Below are 21,642 nucleotides of genomic sequence, written 5' to 3'. Positions count from 1 at the left end.
ATATTTTAACAGTCCAATTAAAAATTTATATGGTCTGTAAAATCATAAGGTCATGTAAACATTAGACTGTTTATATATTAGTTCACTTATCTTGTGTCCCAAGATATGATTATGCAGCCCAGACCTTTCAGGTTTGCTGAATAAAAAAAGGTCACAAGTGAAATGAGATGAATATTCTCAACTCACCTCTGTGCAGACATGTACACAGCAACACACTGTCTCCCCTAATTCATCACTCTCAGATTTGAGAGATGGCAGAGGTTTCATAGAATGGAAGTGGATTGATGGAGCCCAAGAGGTGAGTTATCCCTTGGGTGGGAATCAAAAGCTACTGAAAGAGCAGTCGGATAAAGCCTTCTGTTGTCACTGCCCTATCTTTAGTTCATATTACACCTTTGTGAGCAGATAGTGCTTTTTCCTTTGTTTGATTCTCTGGTTTTGGCCTTGACTGTGAGGTTAAAATACCTCCAGTTCCAAAGAATGATATTTAAATATTCCATTTATATTGCATTGCCTTTCAAAAAGTTTTCTGATCTCAGTTTATATCTTTAATTAGCTCCTCGTATATTTATTCACTGTCCACTCATATGCAGTCTTGCCATATCTCTGAGATCTATTATGTTATTGCATGCATTGGAAAGTAGATCTTACCAGCAACTATCTTTGAAAGGTCCTTTTTTAATGAATCACCATCTTGATGTACAATCCTGCAAGGAGCAGAAAGTAAGAAGGAGCTGAAAACTCTCCTCAGGTTACTTTGGGCTTGATTCACCTCCCACCGAAGGCTGTGACAAAACTCCCATCGATGTCATTAGGAATAGGATCAGGTCCTCTGTAACTTGGGAATCTGCAAGTAAAGGCTGAACACCAAATGATTCAAAGAGGATCAGAACCCACAATACTTGATACTTCTCCAAACCATCTGAACCCTTTGGGTCTGCAAATCTCCCAATAATAAATACTTTAACATGATTTTCACTACTTCCTGTCTCCCGTTGGACCAGAAATACTATGAGAATAGCTTTTCTCACAATATTTCAAGACTCTGCTTCCAGTCTGGGACAGAAGGAGGAAGGGCAGAGGCACGCAGAAATGAAAAATAATTTGTAAACAAGTTATAGCTTGTTGCTGTTGATCCTCAAAAAAAAAGTTTGTTTCAAAATCAATCTAATTCAGCCCTTGTGTAAGCAAGTGTAAATCCATTGAGGACTTTCACCCATTTATGAAAGGGATGATTTTTGTCCAGTAAGTCCTAAGTCTGGTCCTGAACTCATCCCAAAGTAGAATTTACAAGACAACTCTCTGCCTAAAACATCTAACACATTTATTAACCTTCTGGCACCTCTTTGTTTTCCCTCAGTGCTTGAGGACCAACAGAGCCTTCTACCTGGTGAAGAAAGCAGCTCTGTGTACCATCTGGAAGTGCTCCATGGACCACCACCACATTATGGGAACCACCATTTTAATAGTATGAGTTCCACCACTGTCATTCTTTTTAGTGTTACTTATGGTGAGTATTTATTGCAACTTTCCCCCCACTTTTTCAACTGGCTACATTGAGGAGCACAGCTATGGCATAACTGCCTATACCTCCCAAATGCAAATGCAGACTCTGTCTTTGGTATCAGGCTAAAACCATGGTGTGTGCGCTAACTGTTATGAAACCAGTACTGATGTGCTGGAGAGACAAGATGCCTAGATTTTGTGCAGAGGTCTATGCAGGGGTCCCGTGGACTGAAGCAGAGAACAAGCAGGACCAGTAGCTCCTTGATTAAACAGAATTGTTGGATAGTCCACCTCATGGAGGTGGCTCTGATGAGGTGGAAAGGGGTGGAACAGGACAGTAGCTGCCCTGCTTTGAAGCCTGGATGAAGAAGAATTCCATCCTCCTGAATGCCTGCAGAATTTTCCTGGTTATTCAGGTTACAAATTGGGTAAAGGATTTACCCTAGAATGAGTTAACTGGATTAAAGTCTTAACAACTCTGTATCTGCTCTGACTCATCCCATGGTCAACATGCTGTTAATGGAATGGTTCAATTTTTTAATTAATTAATTAACTTGCATACTATAATTACAAAGGTGCCCAGAATGTTGTGGTTTCTGGTTTCTTTTGGATTTTTTAGTTTAGTTGAATTTTAACTGGCAAGCCAGAAATGTTGGTTGGACTTTGATTTATTTTCTCTCAGATTTGTATTATAATATAAAATTATGAAAACCATGTAGCAGTTTCAGGTTAATTTGTTGTTATATTTGCGAGCTTATTTCATTGCATTATTAAAACATTTAGTACTGTATGTGTCATTAATATTCCAAAATGTAATTAGCATATTTAATCAAAAACAATTAGAAGCAAACACTGCTTCCCTTTTTAAGTAATAAAATATTTATGGCTGGAATAAACAAATGGAAAACCAAAAAACACTTTGAGGTGTTGATTTCTCAAGAAAAAAAAAAAAAACACAGGAGAAGACAACTTCCAGCCTTTAAACTCCCTCTGGAGGATTTCTTGCCTGGTTTTACTCTTGGGAACTTCAATCATTGTATGTCAATTCCAAAGAAATAAAATTTCATTGCAGTTCCTCAATACTGTAATAAAAGACGATACACGAAGTGAGGGAAGTTGTGTAAATCCCAACTTGGAATTAGCTGTGCTTGCTGAAACCTTTCTTGTGGGCCATAAACCGTTTGAATGCTGATTAGGGTTGGAGAATCTTGATAATAGCAACTCAGCCCAAGATCCAATAAAATTAAAAAATAATTGACCTTATTTCAGCCAAACTTTAACATCTTTACTGCTTTACCCGCGACATGGGGCTGTGGAAAATGCTTCTGGTTCTTATTCATTATCTCTGCTGTGCATCATACTGATATCATTAAAAGTGGCCATTTAGGCCTATGGGCCAAATAATTCTTCTATACTTCTAAACACTTTATCCACCTCATTGGTGATGATATCATGGATGGCCCGGAATGCAAATCAGATGGTACCCTCCAGTACGCAGTACCAGCAAGAGATTTTTAATGGGTATAGGGTACCAGAAAGACTTAGGGCTAGCCCTGCCATCCAGGGGTGGGGCTTTGTTTAAGTTTGTTAGCATATGTATTGTGCTGTTACGTTGGTTGGGAGTCCTCAAGATGAGAAGAGTGGAGGGGATGGAAGGTGTTTAAACAGTGTTTTTGATTCTGTTTCTCCCCATTGGTCTGAATTATCCATGACATCCATACTGTATCACAGCAAGTCCAAATCAGTAGAGGAATGCCTCTGCTTGCACTGACAAGAGGATGTTTGGATTCTGATGTCAGCCCAGTTCTGCAGCCTTACAGGAATCAGGTGTTGTTCCCAGTGTACACAGAATTCTTCTTTGCAGCCAAACTAGTCTAACATGCATTTTGTTAACTGGAACTGGAGCAGCAAAACAAAGAAAACAAATGCCTCATTTTCCAGCTTTGTGGGTGAGAGAACTATAAGTGAAGATTATAATGCCTTAAACCAGCCACCTCAGGAATCTGCCAAGAACTGCCAAGAAAATATGTTCCTCATCTTAACAACGGAGCTAAGACTTATCACACATCTGCCCACTTTTATTCGAAAGAAACTCCTTCTGATCTGACAGCTCAGGCATTGTCAGTTTCATCCACAACAATTTACAAAATTGGAACCTAATCCTGTAAACCCTTAATCATTTGATCAATCCCATTGAAGACAATGGGACTATTTGCATGACTATGGACCACTTTTGTGGGATGGTAAGAGTTTCAGGAGTCTGTTCCTATAAAGGACGTTGAATGCCGCATTGAAATGCAATGTTTGGGTACAATACCATAAAGCAGTTTAGGATACGGTTCTATTTAAAATTTGTCTTTTAATAAGTCATGCATATGCTGAAATGGCTCCTCACCCAACTTCCATATTCCATATAAACAGACTGAATACTACATATTTTGGGGGAAAGTGAGTAATTAAGCATGTTGATGTTTATATATACAAAGGGGGTTGTAGGAGAGGATGGGGAGAGCGTGGGGACCCCAAGCTGGGGGCGGGGTGGAGAGGAGTCACATGGAGGGTCACGTAGGGAGGTCACGTGCCCCACTCCTTGTGTCCCTCCCATGAGTGCAGGACCATCAAGAAATGATTTCTATTTGCACCACTGTGGATGGCACACACCTAGCCAACTGTTTTGAGTAAGTGCAACCTCTTAATCTGCTAGCTGCTAGCCTGTGTATGAAGCATAATCCATCCAAGACCACAGTTACCAAATATCGCTAGTTTACATGTCATCTAAGAACATCTAAGTAGTCTATATGTTTTAATTTGTTTCTAGTAAAAATACTTTTGATAAACCTGTGGTAACTGTTATTCTTCTTCTACCCTCACATGGACCATGTTGTAACATTTCACACATTGCCTTTTCATATTGATGATGTATGAAAGGCCTTTGCTTACCACTTTGTTTAGATATAGACCGTTTGCAGTTAGCTGAAAAAGAAACCAAAAAAACAGAACCCCTGGGATGGATCAGGCACTTCTAGGCTGGACTGATCGGGAAAGAATCTCTCTTGCAAGTGAATAAAGGCCGCTTTTCACCTCCTGAAATATTACTACACTCTGCATGTTGTTCTGTAAATTAGAATGTTCCTTTTGAAACACAGTCAAAAGAAACAAAATACGTATGTAACACTGCTGCCTCAAACACGTGAGTGGTTGGGGGGAAACTTCTGAAATACAGAAAACATTTGTTCAAGTCTCCAAGGAAAATGAAGTCAAACCAAACAAGCATATAATATAGATGTATGCCTCATGGGCAAAGTTACCTCTAAGCCCATATGTTTTAACAAATTAAGAGGTAAATAATTTGCTGAAGTTACAGTGCAACCACATCAGAACACCTCTGGAAATGAGATATCTCTGTGTTCCAACTGTTATTTCCTGTGAAAATATTTCCTTTTAAGAGAAATGCACTGTTTTGTTGCAAGGAATGCTACTGTAAATAACTATTAACCCTTTAGGGCCTTTGCAAATGGTGTGGTCATTTGAAGTCTGGCCTGCCTGCCAGATTTATATGTGCAAGCGACTGAAAGAAATTGATAAAATTCAGTTTTTCAATCAGAAAATACCACCAGGGACTTCCTTGTGAATGAAAAGAGGCACAGAAAGGTTACTACATGTATCATAGGATCTAGCACATAATTCTGCCATTAAAACTTTAATATGTGAAAAAAATGCTAGTATGGTCCCCAAATAGTTAACTTTCACTCTGTAACTTTTCATTTTAGTTAGTCATGAATATATCTAACATACAGAGGCCATCAAAATCTCACCACTAGAGACTATAAAGTCTACTTACATAGGGTTCCTGGGATTTTTCATGTTCTTATGGAAAATATCTCTGAAATCCCCGAGCTGAAAATTTTGATCTCATTTGTGGATGTGAGTGATGCTGAGAAAGGGTTGAAGAGTGAAGAGAACACTTTTCTCGCATAATTTCATTTGTCAGGAGAATCTTGCCGCTGACATTGGAAGAGTGATTTAATTGATTTTAATCATACACCTGAGATTGGGAAATTGAGCCCTCTGTCCTGAAAAATAATTCTTGGCTTCCTTGAGAATGTTTAATTTGCAGCTAATAGTTTTTTCTTGAAGTTTTGTTATGAAGTTTAGAAAATACAGATCAAAGGCTGATACACAGAATTGTTTACAGCAATCTAAGTCATCAGTAAATCAGGGTTATTCTCTTTGTTTTTCAATAGTATTAAAAGATGCCCATTCACATGCAGCTATTACTTCTCATACATGCAGGACTAATATAGATTATTTAAAACAGAAATAGGAAGCAAAAGCACTATCTAAAGATTTTATTATGCATACAAGAGAGATACAGCAATATACTTTTGGATGTGGGGGTATGTCCTAGAAGAGTCAGAGGGGCTTTGATAACTCACCACTGGTAACGTTTCACCAGAAAACATCCTGTGGCTCAGTGTGGATAGATGTACCAGTTGATTATGTTTCTGAACTACCATAATATATCAGCGTAATCTTGGTGTTGTTTTGCTATATTTTAAAGATGTTTCAGTACAATGCAGTCTTTTACCTTGAGTTATCTTTTGTAACTCAGTTCATAATAAACAAATGTTGTTCCATTGTTATTGTTGAAACACATGAATAAAATCAGATTATTTTTTGCATGGCAAAGTGCCAGAGCATTTTACAGTTGTGTCACAGTAAAACCTCTATGACCTTCACGTTCTATTATTAAAACAATTAGATAGGACTAAGGTGACCAAGAATTTTTTCCTCCCCAACCCAAATGCATGAACACTGAGGAAATATTTATTATTGCCCTGTAAGACTATCACATGTTCCTGATGTAAAACTGCAAGTTCAAAATATGTCCTGTTCCCTGATGGTCCAGAATATTTGCATAAAATATTTGAATGAGGAAAACTCTAAATTCAACAATAGATAATACCATTGAAGGGACTGCCCTCAAAGTGCTTTTCTATTATATTGGAACTGCAGACTATTAGCAGATTGCAGCAAAATCCTGCTAGTATATCAATGCCATAGAAGAGTTAGTCTGTTTAAGCCCCTCCATTCTACTCCATTGCAGTCATACTATATTAACTTAATGGGAAAATATGATATTTCAGGATGACAGAGGGATTTTGGTGTGATTCTATTTCAGTAATTTGCTAGTATCATATTAGTGACATTGCCATTCAAACAAAAAGATGAGATTAATTCCTAAACAAACTGGGTTATGTCTTTGGGCCATGTGGTCCTGTTAAGGCTTTCCTCAGCTGAAAACCAGTGAGCTAGGAAGGAGCCTGTCTCTAACTGCCTGGGACATCAGACAGGCATTGTACATCAATGGTTTCTCTGATGCCAATCCCTAAATGTCTACCTCAGTGGTTCTCAACCTGCGGCCCACGGGCTGCTCCCGGCCCAATTAGCACAGAGCTGCGGCCCATGTGACATCTTCGGGGCCACACAGGTAGTGTTGGATGATGCCCACATTTGAGGCCAGGGCCGATGCTACCATTAAGGCAAACCAGACGGTTGCCTAGGGCGCCAAGATTTGGGGGTGCCAAAAAGCGGTGCCCCCAATTTTTTTTTACAGCGTTCCTACGCCCCTTCCCCAAGTGCACGGTCGCCGCTCCACTTCTCCCGCCTCCCAGGCTTGCAGCGCCGATCAGCTGTTTGGCGCCGCAAGCCTGGGAGGGGAGGAGAATTAGAGTGGGGGGCGGCGTGCTCGGGGAGGAGGGAGAGCAGAGGTGAGCTGGGGTGGGGAGCTGCCGCATGGCTCCCCGGGCTGGGGGGGTGGGGAGCTGCCGCGGGGGTGCCTCCCCACCCCAGCTCACCTCTGCTACGCCCCCTCCTCGAGCACGCCGTCGCTGCTCCACTTCTCCCGCCTCCCAGGCTTGCGGCACCAATCAGCTGTTTGGCGCCACAAGGTTGGAAGGGGAGGAGAATTAGAGCGGGGGTGGCGTGCTCGGTGAGGAGGCGGAGCAGAGGTGAGCTGGGGTGGGGAGCTGCCGCACCGCTCCCCGGGGGGGAAACTGCCATGGGGGGGGGCACCTCAGGGCGGAGGTGGGGGGGCGGGGAGCTGCCGCAGGGCTGGCGGGGAGGCGCAAGGTGGAAGTTTCGCACCCTAAGGCCCTGTTTGAGGCCCTATTTGAGGCCAGTATATGTAGTCCACAATGGTAAAATAGGTTGAGGAGCACTACCTCTAGCAGTCAGGCTGGGCGGGACCTATATCTCAAAGGAAGGAGAAGTTGCATGATCATTTAAATATATGACATCTTAAAAGGATACACCACTTGCCTTGTCAGGTTGAATAGTTCCTGTGGGCCCTACACCACACACTATTAAACTCAGGATTAGGCCATAGGAATTTGGACTGAGTATGAACTTCAGATTTGAGGCCATAAAAATGAAGCATTGAATAGGATCAACTTTACTTTGAATCAACATCCTTTTATAGGTTCGTTTGAAAATTAGCAATGTCCTTAGGAGGCAGTACTCTGATCCAGGTCTCGATTAAGTTTAAACTGGGGGTCAGGTTTGGACTGAGGTATTTAAAGGATTCAGATTTATGATTCCAGATTTAGCTTATCTCTGGTCAAAACTTTAAAGATCCAGTGATAATTTGAAAAACATTGTCTATAGGAATAATACTACTCATGTCTTTTCTGCATTTCTCTTTCTCTTTTCCAATTAGTAGGGACAGTTTGTGAAAACAAGGATCTCTTTCTTTTTTTTTTTTTGTAATGAGTCATCAGCTCCTGCTGCTCATTCCTCCCTTAGCGCATCATTCTTAACATCATGAAGAGACGCTTAACAGGTGATTATAATTACTAGTATTTGTATAGTGACAAAAGTGTGTTTGGTCCTCCTGTACGCTGCACAGAAATAAAGACCTCCCTTTGTTGAAGTCCATGGTAGTATTGCCATTGACCTCAATAGGCGCAGGCTAACTTTAAATATAGTTTTGCAGTCTAGAGCCTCGTCATGCCAGAGACAACACCAGTGGACATTTGGGCCAGATTCTCAGCTGGAATAAATTAGCATAGCTTCCACTGATTTACACCAGCTATAGGTCTGTCTCTTTTGCATCCAGGAGCTACTGGATACGCAGAGGCTTCACATCTACTACTATGCAACTTTGTGGAGTTCATCAAAGTTGGTCCAATAAAAGATATTACCTTACCCCTCCTTGTTTCCATCAAATGGGCAGCTAGCTATGCTGGGTGGTGCATAAGGGCAGGGGTCTGGGATGGGTAAAGTCATGTCCATCCCCTTTGAGACACCTGTTATCTCCAGTGAGTAGGGATAGCTCAAGACTTGAACCCTCCAGAATGCAGGTCTGGAATTCTGCCCAGCTCTTATGTGGTTGTGCAGTGCAGCACAATGAGTCTACCCTTGCCCGCTTAAGCACCAGGCAGCATTCCAGACTCTGCATTCTGGAGCGTGCAAGGCTTGCTCTGTCCCTTATTCCCTAAGGAATAAGCATCAATTGAAATACTAAACAACTGCAATTCTGTTTCATGGAAATGTTCCTAGTATGAGAAAAGGAAAAGGGGAATTAAAACAATACAGGCCAGATCCTCTGCTGGGCCATTAAAGTCCACGGAGCTGGGCCAATTTACACCAGCTGAAGTTCTGCCTCCGCATAGGAAGTGTCAGCAGAACTGCTTTTATATGGATTGTGTTTCCAAGTGATCGATCCTGCACATTAATCATCAGTTTGTTTCATCCAACTCTTCTGTATTCAATAGGCTACAATGTGTGATTTTGCTAACCTGGTAAATTAACTTTGATAAAGCAGACTGGTTAAGAAGAAATAATAATAAAAACTCACAAGTTAGTTTAAGCATGTGCAGCATGTGAATTTGCACAGGTAGGGAATGTATTTAGCAAACAGGCCCCAAATGCTTGTATATTAATTAGTTAATGTTTGTAAAGCCATTTGACGGTGAACTGCATAGTGCAAGTGTTAAGTAGTAGTATTATATAAAATGGTGTGGTTCATCATGCTCCTTTAGCTATAGCAACCACAACAACCATGATGATGCCTGTTAATTTTGCTGACTTTTTTTATCATTACCCTCCAATGATGATTAAGTGTCATTTGTCTTATAATTTTAATATTATCTTTAACACACATAATAAAGTTTACATAATTATAGCCTATTAATATAATTTGCATGCATGTTACTGGGAAGGCGAAGAAAATGTTTCATCACCCAGCATGTAATTTGGCTTATTTAACTATTTCCTTTTAGTCTTCAATGATAGGTTGTCACTCCTTATAAATGGAGAGAACCTCAGTAAATTCTCTTTTGAAGAGTCTTCACTGTGTTAAGTCTCTAAAGGTATAGCTAGCATGGCTCTGTAAATGCTGAAGAATGAAAATTTCTGGATGCCTATTACAGGAAGTTTTTGTTTTTTTTTAAATCACACTTTAGACAAGCAGGGCACTTCTTAATGAAATGTGGGAACAAGTTGCTTTTTCATGAAAGCTTTGAAAGTGTGCATGTACTGTACTTCATAGCTGAGCTATAAGAAGACTTTAAGTGAGTAAACAGTGTTTTGATTGAACATGAAAAGAGTCAGCATGAACAGACAGGTTCAGAATATTACATGATGCTTTGCAAAAGTGTAAATGTGCCTGCCTTTATTTATTTATTTTTCTTCTTGGTAAATGGCAAACGTTTACAACCCAACTAAAACAGTACCAAGAGAAATCTTGTGTTTGCTCTTTGGAAGATATTCAATAAATTATAGTGAGCTGCAAATGTCACTGGATTGGGAACTGTAAGAGCTTTACCTTTAAGTCTTTAAGTAAAGACTTGCAGCTGGTGCAGTGGCTAGGTAATCCCTAATGATAAGCTCCTTTTAATGTGGGGGGTGAGGCAGTTTTCACACAGATATTACTGCATTAACCTTACTTTAGCTATGGTGCAGGTGTGCACAATATTGTACTTTGCAGCCTTCCCTACTTTATTCTTCCTTCTTATATCTCAACCCTGCTTTAAAAGATCCTCTTATACCATGGTAAAAAGATTGCAGTTCAAGCCTATTATCAACAAAAACCTGCCAAAAGGGCTACATTGTCAGACTTTATGATGGTACTAACTATTCTGTTGTTCTCTGGAGACCAAACTTAGACCATTAAATTCACTTCATTTGTGATTTCAGTGCCCTGGACTGCAGACATAGGTCTTTTGATGTAAAATGCTAGTACAAGAATCAATGGTATCATCTAGTCCCTCTTAAAGTATATCATAAAAGTGTAATGGTACCTTTCTAAACAAAAGGTGACACTACTCTTGTATAATACAATTATATGAGGATGATGTTTTCAGTAGACTATTTGATATCATGATGTACAAAGACTTTACACATTGGAATAAACTGCGTAGCTGAGTTCACTCTATTATTTTCAGTAGACTGACTATATTGTCTGCACTAGAGTATAGATAATTTTCATGCATTGGGGAACTATTTTCATATCCTCTCCATGTAATAGATGAGATTATAAACAGGCTGGGATTACTCAAAAACCAACACATGCCTTGTCTACAGACCCATTTAAGACAAAGGCTGCCTTCCAAATGGTCTCGTTTAATAGGGAAGCTCCCAGGACTTGCTTAGTTGAGTTGACAGACTGTGGCTATTTATAGTAAACGTGGAACGTATTTGAAAAGTAAATTTTTACCAGTAGAATTTAGTTAATTTTTTCCTCGGGAGAATGACTTTCTGTGGAAAGATCCTTCTTGTATACCCACAAATCTTCAGTGCTAAACCTATTTGTAAACAAACACAAGCGATAGCTCATTGGCAAACAGTGAACAGGTTTACAGTTAATGAAATTGCTGCAGCAGAATACACAGAAGAGTAACTATGGTTGCAGTCATGTTCATGTCATTGCACACACAGGGATATACTGCAATGCACTCTCCATTGACATCCCTCTGCAGCAAACCCTGCATTAAAATAAAAACAAACCCAACAACAAAAGGTATGTGTTGTGCTGAAGTGCCAGTGTTTGCATTTGCCAGACATTCATGCTTAAACCAAAAAATCCTAATTGGCAATCAACTACAAAATATTGCCCAAATATTACAGATCAGATTTTTTCCCCCTGTGAATTACTATACTGTTCTCAAATGCTGGGTTTGGAGAAAGGTTCTTAAGTAGTTTGGTTCTGATCTATAGTGGAAAGGAAAAAAAACATTGGTGATGAACTGGGGCCTGATTCTCCCATCAACGCCCTTTACAGGATAAGCATCACTTTGGTGACAGATACGTGTATCCTGCAGTGAATGGAGCAGATAAAGAATCAGGCCCCTGAACTTGAAATGTTCAATCCTACCAAATGTGAAGGATGTGAATGATTGTTTTTTCTCTTTCAAGTGAAGTCTGGAGAAGCAGGGCTGCCAACAAGCTGATATTCGCTTCAGTTTTTACCAACCCTCCTCAAAAGAGCACATGTTTTGGTCAAGTTCAGAAGCTCTTTAGATAAAGGTAGTAGCATAAGTAAATATGAGTGAAATTCCCTGAAACGAACATGCAAGGAGTGTGTGTGTGTGAGAGAGAGAGAGAGAGAGAGAGAGAGAGATTCTCCTCTCTACAGGGAAAGAGAAATTAAAGCAGAAGGACACTGACTGTAGCAATAACACATAAGGTCGGGGGCATGGCTAGGATTTTAGAACTGAGGTATTACAGGGTCTCCACAATCTTTTTAAAGCAGGGGTTGAAAGGGAAAATAAAAGGAGGCCAACCATGATGCATAGCACCTATGGAGTCAGATGGGTAGTCAGGTACCTAGCTTCCTACAATATTGTTAGCTACTGTATATGAGATGCAAAAAGAGAATTATTCCAGTGTAAGATACTTATGAAGCCATGTGTTAGAGATTCTGCTTGACAAGTAGTGTATCACTTGCTCTCTCAACCTTGGTGTTATGGATTTGGTAATGGCCCAAAGGTCGTGCCCACTGTACCATTGAAAATGGGAAAATTGTTCAGTTAGCATGTTTTGCACAGTCTCTTAAGTTGATCTTTCATGATTTCTTATGTAAACACAAGACCATAAAAAACATGCACTTTGAGGAAGAAAAGTGCTGTGTAAGTCCTAAGTATTATTCATCACTGAAATCAGAATTTGTGGTCACTTCAGCTGTTCATTTAGAGCTCTCACACCTTCCAGAACCTGCACCAGGTCAAATAGGAGATACAGCACCAATCAAGTGGGTGAAAGTCAAATGCAAAGTGCCTTCCATCAGCCTTCTGCAAAATTTTATAGTCACTAATGACTTTTTATTGTTCAAAGAGTCGTTTAGGCATATATAGGTGGGAATTTTACTTAAGTCTTAAGGAAAGTGCCTGTGCCGATTTGGAGTTTCACTTCCCTGCCACTGCCACAGTCATTTGCTGTGCTTTATTCATTTATTTATTTTTCCTGTAGCAGTGAAACACATTTCTCCTTGAACACAACTGCTGCTGCTGCACCTCTTTTTCCCCTTTTGTTTTCCTCTGTGGCACTATTTAACACATGGGGTTACTGACTCAGAGCAGGTTAAATGGCAACGCGCTCCCTGAGCAATGACGTTTGTTCATAGGGAAATGAAGGGATGCTGTCATCCCCACCATCACATTAACCTTTTCCTCTTGCTTAATTTTTTGTTCACAAAGAAAAATTGGGGGGCCTTCCTGTTTAAAAAATAATAATTCCCATTTAAGTAAGCAGCTTGTTTTTTAGCCTTCTTGATCTAACTTATATGACTTTTCCGTCTTTTCCTCCTTGCATAGCCCCACCCCCATCCACCACCAAAACAGCAATACAATGATTTTAATGTTAAAAGTGCTATGATGGAACACAAATACAGAAGATCAAGAAGAAATGTTTGATTAATGCCTGTTGTGAATTCATTGTATTAAGTAATTGCTGCATATTTATAAATCCAGTTATCCATATGACCTCCCAGTCATATCTGGACTTCTGCATTTTGTGAAATAATAAGACCTAGCACTTTCAATCTGTACACCTAAAGCGTGTTACAAAGGCTCTGAAATATTATTATTACTACTCCTAATAACACCTACCTTTCACATAGTGCTTTCCATAAGAAGAGCGCAAAGTGTAACAAAGGGGATCAGCAACATTATCCCCAGTTTACAGCTGGGGAAATTGAGGCACAGAGCAGTGACATGACTTGCCCAGGCAGTTCACTGGACAAGCCAGGAATACAACCCATGTCTCTTGATTCATAGGTTAGTGTCCTCACCAGCTTTGATGATCAGCTTGAAGACATTTTATAATGAGACAAGTGGTACAACAATCTGTGTTTTAATGTTGAAATTCAGTCTCTGTGAAGCTTGCAGAATGATACGTAGTTACTTTTCTTTGATGTAAAATGTTTTTTTCTTCCATATGGCAAATTGACCAAACTTTTTTAGGCAAGAAATAAACATTTCTGCCTTTAACAAATATAGGGTAAGTGTGATTGTTACTGTTTACAACTTCAGACCTGGTATTAGTGGGTGATTGATTTCAGTGGAGGTCTGAATTTGGCCTAAAATATGATGCATAAGTTTGGAAGACTGAGTAGATGCCATTCTTCATTATTTTATTTACTATAATTTTCAGCAGTTAATGGTTGGCAAAATTTAGATTTACAATGATGCCAATTCTGCCTTACTCTTTTCCATCAGTATTTCTGCTGTTGCACAATGGTTTCTGCAAGGATTGCACTTTGCTCAGCTATCCCTTCATTTCAAATAATCTCTGATATTATTTTACTTAAAAATTAGGTTGCCTCCCCATCACTGATTGCCCAGATGGTCATCTTACAAGATGGAGGGCAACCTGACAACTGGCAACCATCCAATTCTCATAGAAGATGCATAGCATTGGGCATAAGTGCCAATATTTGAGGTGGGTTGAATAAAAAAGATGACAGTGAGTAAAGGAATAATGTTTAGAAGTTTGGGAGTAGGCTATTATTACTATGTGAATTTGTTACGACGTTATGCTGAGGCCTTTCATTCTTTTAAGAGTAACTTGTACTTAGCTCAGAAAGAAGAGAAAGGAGAGCAAAGAGTTTGCCTTTCAGAACACTGTGTCTGTGGGGTATAGCAGAAGTTGAAGCACTTCAGAAGCAGCAGTCACATGTTCCTGCCCATCAGTAATACTTATTATTCATTAATAATATCTAGTTCTTACATAGCACTTTTCAGCAGCAGATCTCAAAGCACTTTACAAAGGAGGTCAGTACAATTACAGTGGCCCTATGGATGGATTTAATTAATTATGTCAGATGAAGTTGGGAACAGGAGGATCAAACTTTTTGCCTTTTTTATATGTATTTTTCATTTTTGTATTTTTATGTGTCCATACAGATAAACATAATATTATGGGCATAATTCAGCCTTTGTGTGCATGGACACAGCTGCACTGACGTCAATAAAGTTTCCCCAAGACAGAATTTGATCCCTACTCTGAAAATGACAAAGTCTAATGTAATGAAATGTTCAATCAAAATGGGAAAGGATTCCCCTCCCCCATTCATTTCAAACTTATACTTGGACCCTGAGCCAGCATTCTTGGTGCACTGCAAACTCCAACAGAAGTCAGTTGCGGGTTATAGAGATGCAAGAAATAAAAGATTGCCCCTATGGTTCATTTTACTACTGAGAGGAAGACTGAGGCCTTGGCTACACTTACCGGCAAGTTCGACGGCTGGAAATCGAACTTCTGGGTTCGACTTATCGCGTCTAGTCTGGACGCGATAAGTCGAACCCGGAAGTGCTCGCCGTCGACTGCGGTACTCCAGCTCGCCGAGAGGAGTACCGCGGAGTCGACGGGGGAGCCTGCCTGCCGAGTGTGGACCAAGGTAAGTTTCAACTAATTCGAAATAAGGTACTTCGAACTTCAGCTACGTTATTCACGTAGCTGAAGTTGCGTACCTTAGTTCGAATTAGGGGGGGTAGTGTAGACCAAGCCTGAGAGATTTTCCATATCAATGATGAAAATCTTTTGAAACTGCTAGTTGAATGAAAATGAAAAAAACCCAAATCACGTAGATTTGGTGTATGTGATATAATGGGCTTGCTTTATAATTGATATTAAACACATGGACAGAGACAGATACTGTTGTAACCAAACACCAGGCTACTTGAGAGACAGCAAAATAGAATAAATAGATAAGATATTAAAAGTTAATGTGTTGCTTTTTGTTTTAGCTTGGTTTTGGCTCTCATTCTCCCTTGCCTGCTAGTTTGGTTCTTGGAAGAAAAAGAGAGGTACTTACCATTGATTTTCTCCTCTCCAAATGACAAGAGTCAATTTAATAGCAAAATTTCAATACCTGTAAAAGAGATCATGTTTTAAGTTAGCTGTCATGTTTATAGCTTGGCCCACTCCTTCAGTACAAAACAAGACATTTAAAAAGATCTGGAATAGTTCCCCTTTTAACCTCTCAAAGATAGAAATACAAGGCTCCCATGGCCTCACATATAAATATTCCAAGTTTTGTTACTTATATGCAGTTTTTAAGGATGCGAATCACAGTAGGTTTGGCCTTAAACACATGCAACACACAAATGACTGCACCACAACTAAGGTGGGGCAGAGTTTGTCTGGGCTTACCCAGAAAGGACAGCTCTGCTTTGCGGGGGCGAGGGAGGGGAGGAAAGAGGTCAGAAATTGTTGTAAAAAAGTGCTTGGTGGTCAGCTTTGCAGCAATGACTCACTACTCCCCCCCCCCCCGCCAGAAATGTGAGGCATAAGGGCATATGAAACCTGGGTGGGGCAAGTCTCTTTGTTCCACACAGTGAGGAAGCCAGCAAAGGGTTGGCGGAATTGAGATTTTTGACTCCAGGCTTACAAGTTGTTTATTTTGTTTTCTCTTAAGCAGTCTTGTCAATTCAAGGATCCAGAGAATGGGTCTCCTGTACGGCCCTCCGTGGAGGGAGGGTGTTGCAGTACTTGGTCAAGGACAATGCAGCTGCTGGTGCCCCTTGATGATCACACATGGGACAATGGGTTCTTTGTCCCCAGTAGGGCTGCTAGGTAAGAGGCCATTTGGCGATGTCTGGGAACCCAGCTGGGTTTAGGGGGAGGCAGCCAAGTAAATTGCTGGCGCCTCCTTGTGGCGGACGTCCAGTGCAGGTACTCCATAGGGAAGGCAGCCAGTGACCAGATAATAAGCCTGGTAAAGGACTTAAAAGGAGGAGCTAAGGTGGGGAAGAGTTTGTCTGGGGCATACCCAGGAAGGACAGCTCTGCTTTGTGTGTGGGGGGGAGGAGAGGAGGGCAGAAGGAAGGAGGTCAGAAACTGCTGTAAAAAAGGTGCTCGGTGGTCAGTTTTGCAGCAATGACTCACCCCCCCCCTCCCAGGAATGTGACATCAGAAGGGCATAAAGGTACAAAACCTTGGTGGGGCAAGTCTCTTTGTTCCACCCAGCGAGGAAGCCAGTACCCACACTCCCTCCCCTAGTGGATGTGAATGGCAGGCTGGGTTAGGACCTGCTGTGGGCATTACACTAGTCGCTCCTTTTAAAGTGGGGCTGGGAAGGAATTTTTCCCGCATCACCTGAATTGGCTTCGATGGAGTGAGGTTTTTTCGCCTTCCCCACAGCGGGTGTGAGGATGGGCTTTTTCTGGTGAGAAGAAAAGGTGGTAGGCCATATGTCGCAACTTATTTTGTAAGGTTGGGCGGATGTTCAGTGCAGGTACTCCATAGGGAAGGCAACCAGTGACCAGATAAATGGCCTGGTAAAGGACTTAAAAGGAGATACTGGATAAAGGAACAGAACGGGGGAGGGGGTTGGGGACTCCTCTGATTGGTACAGCAGGGAGCCACCCCTCCCCCACCACCCCCACCCTGTTCTCATAGCCCACCTTAACCCTCTTACAAGGGTGATGGATGGTAAGGTTCAAGCCAGGGGTCGGCTGGGGGACCTGGATGGAAACAAAGGGGGGGCTGGTGGAAGCCCTGGAGAATTGATTTGAATAAACGTGGATTTGCTTGACCTGTACACTTTATCTGCTGGGTAATCCCAGACATCTATATAATAAAGTTGCGGCCTGATTAAAATCCATAACAAGTGTCTCCTGTCCTTCTTGTGGTGTACCCAGACAATAACTGCTTGGAACACTGCTTAGCTTACCAACACAGGGCCCAAACCCTTCTTTCATCAGTGACCATAATGGAGGCCAGGTCAAGGCCCCAGCCCATTCCCCTTCAGCAAAATCAGCAAAGAAGCATAAACCTGATTGGTGCTTAGAATCCTGTGAACTAGGTTTGTGGACTGCTGTATTATACAGATTGTGCTACCTATTGAGATTGCAAAATGCGTGAAATAAACTGAACCTCAGAATAAAAATTCATCTAAATTGTTCTGAGTTCAAACACTGATTTTTAACCTTTTGGGAAAGTTAATGCTTTAGGCAGAGCTTTTCTACAATGTTTTACACTATACATATGCACGTTATCCCTTCAAATTGCCTCCAAGCTGACAGTCTTCCTGGTGCATTAACTACTTTACTACCAAAGATCTAGCCAGATTATATTTCTTTTTAATTACCGAAGAAAAATATTTCAGAATAGTCTATTCTGTGAAATCTTGAGGTAGCAAACATATTCAAATCTTAAAGCAAGTCTATCAGTAATAGCTCAAGTCCATCAAACTACTTTAGTGTCTTGATTGATAAATATGTGATGTTTACATTATGATTACTGCATACTATTTTCTGTCACTGCTAATTTATTTGAAAGTCTTAACCTGGTAGGTTATGAATTCAGTAGCATTTTATAATGAGGGTTGTTGAAATAAATCAACCCTGGAAAATAATATTAAAAGAAGTGTGCAAAATCTTTCACTACATAGATCCCAGAATATGAATAGATATGACACACAGAGAGACAGACAGACATATTAACCTCTTATAAATCCTTGGAATCTAAGCCCTTTAAGTGTTACTGCATACAATTCTCCCATAAAAAGAAGCATATAACATTAAAGCTCTATATCACACGTGGCTTTAATATTGAAAGCCTGCACTATAGACAGACTGAGAAGAGGGGAAGAAAAAAAAGACAACTATACCATATGTATCATACATATGGATTTATTTTATTATGATTATATTATAATTATTTTTACTCCAGGCTTCTAGTTCTGTTTGCAAATGATTCTATTTTTTGTTTCTAGCTTTGCACAGGGCACATACACAGACCTCTGTGGTACATGGGGCTCTATTAAGCTGCTGTTCGATAGTTTGGTGATATTCAGACAATATTGAAACATTCCCAAATGAACTTTGCAGGGAGACATTTTCATTCGCTGCCTCCCTCCTCATGCATATTAACAAATGGTATGCAAGGCCTCATTTAATTCACTGATTTTACATTCGGATCACTTTCTCTTTTACAGCTATTTTTACCGGGCTCCATTAATCTTTGTTGAATACAATGGCATACATCTTTAATGCGGCCGCTGTCAAGTCATATTTCAGTAAGAGCTGCAAACTGAATGACAGCAAGCAATATTAATAAATTTAACATAGACTATATCAATTTTTAACAGAATGAATGTGGAAAGCTAAATGTATTATTTTTCATTTAAATCATAGGGTTTATCACCGGTTAAGTAGCAGCGATTTCAGGAAACTTGTGACGTGCCGTACAAATAGATTTACATCTCATTAATAAGTAAATTAGGCAAATGCCTTTCAAGTTCAGACAAGTACATAAGTGTAATCTCCATATTAAAGGAGTAGTCTTTGATAAACCACTGAGGAATTGCAGCAGCCAACTATGTGACATGTTGCCAGTGCCTGAACTCTTCCACATTCCCACCTTTAATTACACTGGTTCATTACTAAAGAGATAAGTGTCTCTCCAGTTAAGATTCTATAAATGAGCAGCATGCGGGATCCTCCCAAATCATTTTTGCAGAAACCATGAAAAGGTGGTAACAGTTATGAAAAAACGAATTATCACCTGCTCTCTTTCTTCCTTCCCTGTAATAACATTAAAATATTAAGATGAATTCCTTTTAAATCTCAGAAAGAAATTGTCCATTAAGGGATGCTATTTTGTTTAAGAAAGAAAGGGGGGGCATAAAAAAAAAAGGAAAAAAACTCCTGTGAATTTTTTTTTAAATTTCCCTTCTTAAATCCCAACAGAGATAATTTGCTGTAAAATTTAAACCCAGTGAGAACTTGTCTGTCTGTGTTAAATAAAAAAGTTACGGTTGGTAGGAGACATGTTTTTGCAGTAGCTTTAGTGATTATAGGAAATTACATGCAAAGCCAGAGTTCTGATCCTAAGTTAATTTATAATTGGAAAAAACTTATTAATTAGCTATGTCATTCTAATTAAGAATTAGAGGAGTGTGCATTAGAAAGTCAGTCAATATCCAACTGACAGAATTAAAAAAAATCATAAGTCTGCAAGCTGCATCGCTCTGTCCACTATCTCTCTGGACTTCTTTTTAGGAATGTTCTGATGGCTATTAGAAACTAGCACTCTGCATACAGATATCTTAAAGAAAGAAACATGGCTTTTTGTGTTATTGAAAGAGAAACCCTTTAGTGAGCTGTAAGATGATCTCTCTCTATTTTGTTGATGTAGTACATTTTTGCTATCCAAGAGATATGTACACTTAGGGCCCTGTCCAACTTTCAGTCAATGGAAACAGATGCACATAAAAACACATGCAGTTGTATACATGAATGCATGCACATATGCAAGAGACTTGCCAGTAGGCAGACACAAATATACATGCATACAGACAAAGAGACTAATTTGAGGCCCTGGTAGACTCACATGAGAAAGAGCTTCGAGATTATACAGTTGTGTATTAACAGTACACTGACATATGTATGCACATACATGTATATATAATATTTCCCAGGCTGCCATATTTCTAGTCCTGTCCTCCCCCTCTAGGCCCTGTTTCTGAGCTGGTCACAATTCGCCCTAAAAAGAAAATCTCCCTCTGTGTCTCTTGATGTTTTCTCTCAGTATGGTGGAATTTTCAAAGAGAAAATTAAATATTAAAATAGATACAAAGTTCAAGCTTTTTTTTAAAAAAAAATCATGTCTGAAAAAATACAAAGTGCATATTTGGGGACATAGTTTTCACAAGTTTGAAACATATTTTTGTTTGGACAAATATTGCAGAGACACAGCTGCAAAGAGTCCCCACAAAAGATGAAACACAGCTGAACTGAAAATGGGACCAGTTATTCACATTAGGAATTGAGAGTTTGGCAATACAAAAGGACAAGCAAGCCTATAAAACTAATGTCTCACTTAATTGCATCCTTCAAAAAAAAAAATCAAACTCAAAATACTGTGACCTAAACCTCTCATAAATATATTGACCATTTTCCATCTTGTGGATTTGCTTTCAACTAGTCTAAGGGATGGAGGTGGGGGAGCTGGAATGTGCAATGATGGAATTCAGTTTACTTATTTGAATACCAAAAGATGACCCGTTACCAATGATATAAAAAATCTTTTGCATTAACAAGTTTCTATTTTCTATTTGTTTTGCTAGCATAACACAATATTCCTTTAATATGCTACTAGTATCTTAGCAAGTTAATAATCTGTTGTATGTATAGAGTAAGCTTGTTACTCATTTAAATCAGAAGCAAACTTGGGATTTTTATGAAATTATTGGACTTTCATGTTTTAGCATTCTGTGTACAGATGTGACAAAATAAGCATAAATAGATATGATACTAATGCAGCAAGTCAATGGGGTGACTCCCAGTGATTCAGTGGGTGCAGAGTTAAATCAGTGTTGAGCTCTTGTGAAATCTTACTCAAAAGATGTATTTGCATAAACCTCACAATGCTATAAAGCATTGGAATAGAATTTACTGATGCCCCAGCTTCAATGTTGACATACTTTTTGGAACATCACTCTTTTTAAACCATAATAGGAGGACTGTTGATGATAGTAAAAAAATATAGTTGATTAAGTTTTTGGTCCTTTTTTGCTGTTCATGTAGGAGCCTTCTATGCATGCACACCGTATACCACTAATTAATTAATGACAGTCTAGAACTTAAAAGATGTGGTATTTTTTATCATTTGGAAATAAGAGACAGAGAT

At 39.7% G+C, this 21,642-nt stretch overlaps 1 long non-coding RNA gene across 4 annotated transcripts in view; it reads right to left on the bottom strand.

Annotated features, from left to right (window-relative positions):
- LOC112059775 (uncharacterized) overlaps positions 1–21,642 on the bottom strand; it is a 128,153-nt gene that overhangs the window by 11,374 nt on the left and 95,137 nt on the right. For 2 of the 4 annotated variants that reach the window (XR_006176001.2, XR_010589298.1), the window contains exons 6-7: positions 15,821–15,877; positions 652–860 (exon numbers count right to left, since the gene is read on the bottom strand). This is a non-coding gene — a long non-coding RNA (uncharacterized LOC112059775). The remainder of the gene's footprint in view (positions 1–651; positions 861–15,820; positions 15,878–21,642) is intronic. The other 2 variants (XR_006176003.2, XR_006176002.2) reach the window with 1 other exon arrangement.

This window comes from Chrysemys picta, chromosome 7 (genome assembly GCF_011386835.1).
Source record: "Chrysemys picta bellii isolate R12L10 chromosome 7, ASM1138683v2, whole genome shotgun sequence".
NCBI lineage: Eukaryota > Metazoa > Chordata > Testudines > Emydidae > Chrysemys > Chrysemys picta.
The sequence above is the reverse complement of the archived record's forward strand: the minus strand, read 5'-3'. Positions and strand labels throughout refer to the sequence as shown.